This window comes from Odocoileus virginianus, chromosome 8 (genome assembly GCF_023699985.2).
Source record: "Odocoileus virginianus isolate 20LAN1187 ecotype Illinois chromosome 8, Ovbor_1.2, whole genome shotgun sequence".
NCBI lineage: Eukaryota > Metazoa > Chordata > Mammalia > Artiodactyla > Cervidae > Odocoileus > Odocoileus virginianus.
In genome coordinates this window covers 28,142,726-28,145,612 of record NC_069681.1, presented here as the reverse complement: position 1 = coordinate 28,145,612, position 2,887 = coordinate 28,142,726, and positions in this window count along the sequence as shown.

The following is a 2,887-nucleotide window of genomic DNA, read 5'->3' as shown; positions in this document are numbered from 1 at the left end:
TCTGAATGCCTCATGAGCTCCAGCCATTGATTTCCGTGGCCGATGCTATTTTTCCTGTTTATGATAATATATTGTCCCATTGTTGTGACCGTTTGCACTCAGCTAAATTTCCCACACAGTGGACAGGAAACTGCTCCACGGCCTCAGACTTCCTTGGATTGATTTTCACAGAGGCGGGGAGGGACCTGCCCACTTCTGGGTCCTTTGTGCGGAGCCTGCCTTGGCCCCGACCACCACCCTGGGGACACTTCCTTCCAGGCACCCAGCGCAGACGGCCTCCTGGGCTCCGTCCCACGCAGCCCCTGGGAAAAGCTCCCTTATCAGCTCTGAATATTATGTCATTTCTTTTTACATACGATGTTTATTGTCTTTAGAGCCCGCTCTGTGGGAATGTTCTTTTCAAGGGCGACAATGGGGAACGCAGGACAAACCTGGTGAAGTCACTCCGCCTGGGGCGTCAGGCCTTCCAGCCCTTCATAACGAGAAAACAAACCATCAGCAGCGGTTCAAGAAGTGTCTTTACACTCTCTGGCTCCTGAATTATTTATTTTAAAAAAAGCTCTATTACCGGTCCCTTATCCACCTCCCTCAATGCAGGTTATAAAAAACAATGAAATCCAGCCTGAATATTCGTTGGAAGGACTGAGGCTGAAGCTGAAGCTCCAGTACTTTGGCCACTTGATGCAAAGAGCCGACTCACTGGAAAAGACCCAGGTGCTGAGAAAGATTGAAGGCAAAAGGAGCAGAGGGCGGCAGAGGGTGAGAGGGTTGGATGGCATCGCCGACTCAATGGACGTGAATTTGAGCAAACTCCGGGAGATGGTGAGGGACAGGAAAGCCTGGCATCCTGCAGTTCACGGGGTTGCAAAGAGTCAGGTATGGCTTAGGGACTGAACAATGGCAGCGACCACCGAGAACCACTGAGGATGAGCCAGGAAACCTAAAACGCTTTCTTGTTTTTAAAGATAAGTCAGCGTTTTTGTAACTATTTGAGTTTCACTAAACACTTTCTTGGGTGTGTCTGGTGGCTCAGTGGTAAGGAACTCGCCTGCCAATGCAGGGGACACGGGTTCGATCCCTGGGTCAGGACGGCCCCCCGGAGAAGGGAATGGCACCCCACTCCAGGATTGTTGCCTGGGAAATCCCAGGGACAGAGGAGGCTGGCAGGCAATAGTCCATGGGGTCACAAAGAGTCAGGCATGACTTAGTGACTAAAGAACAGCACAAACACTTCTTAAGCTTTTCTCAGCAAAGTCAGCATCTACGAGTTCGGATTTAAGAAACACCTGCCCTACAAATACTCAGCTGTTTAGTCTGAAATACTTTGAAACTCAGCAAATTGTCTTAGACAACATAGATGGTGTTCCTTATTTCACTTTGTTTATACTTTAGTATGGTTTATTTAAAGTTTAATTTTATATTGGAATGTAGCTGTGAGGACTTCCCTGGTAGCTCAGCTGGTAAAGTATCTGCCTGCAATGTGGGAGACCTGGGTTGGATCCCCGGGTTGGGAAGATCCTGTGGAGAAGAGAAAGGGAACCCACTGCAGTATTCTGGCCTGGAGAATCCCATGGACTGCACAGTCTGTGTGGTTGCAAAGAGTCGGACATGACTGAGAGACTTTCACTTTCATAGCTTTGACAGTTTTAGGTGGAGAGCAAAGGGACTCAGCCATATATATATATATATATATATATATATATATTTATATTTTTTTTTAAGTAGGGTCACCACAATTGTTGATTTGCTTACTTATGTGCATACCATCAGACTCAACAATTTTTTTTTCTTTTTGTAATTTACCTGTTACAGGATAAGTTTATTCCTAAAGATAGCACACAAGGTAGTTGATAAGTTATTAAGAGCCAAGTAGCATCCTTGGAAAATGATTATTAATTTACACTCTGAAGTCCCATTCTGCCAAGGAGCTCATTATCAATTAGAGAGCCTCGGGCAGGAGGAGGCTGAGAGGGGAAGCTGGTTCCACAACCACAGCTACAGTCCCACGGGGGCGTCTATATGCAAGGCATACTTTGGAGTTCGGGGGTTCTTTTCTCGAGTGTGGAAGGTTTCAGAGGTCTCAGAGAAAGATGCCCACTTTATGGAGACTTTGTCAAGGGAACTCAGTCAGAGCTGTCAAACGGGTGAGTCTATGGGGAGGAACTCTATTTCAGAGTTGTGACTATACACCTATAGTGTGAAGCATTCCCCCATGAAAACTGAGGGCCAATTTCTAGATCTGAGGAGGGAATTGGGCTTCCTGGTGGCTCAGATGGTGAAGAATCTGCCTGCAAGGCGGGACACCTGGGTTTGATCCCTGGTTTGGGAAGATCCCCTGGAGAAGAGAATGGCAACCCACTCCAGTATTCTTGCCTGGAGAATCCCATGGAGAGAGGAGCCTGTGGGCTACAGTACATGGGGTCCCAAAGAGTCAGACATGACTCAGCAACTGACAAGGAGGGAGTTAATAGTTTTGATCATCTGAAAATTATATCTTGTTCGTTTTCATCAGCAATGGCATTATGAGTAGAGTTTGTCTGGTTTCGTGAAATCGTTTCCAGAGTTTCGACTTGGCTGAAATCAGCCAAATCACTATTAGGTTCTCAAACAGGACGCATTATAGACTGACGCATTTCTGTTTCACTCCTTTGGAAACTGAAAGTTACAGGTATCAGGTCTGCCTCTGAGCGCTATTTCTATCCCTGCAACAAGTCACCTGGATGGGAGACAAACTCTTTATTTTACCCTCCAAACTTTTGTTCAGTTGTACTATTCTCCTTTTTGGAGGGTGGAAGGGGGTCTTCCACAGTGAATACATGCTGTTGTTATTGTTTAATTACTCAGTAATGTCTGACTGTGACCCCATGGACTGTAGCCCCCCAGGCTT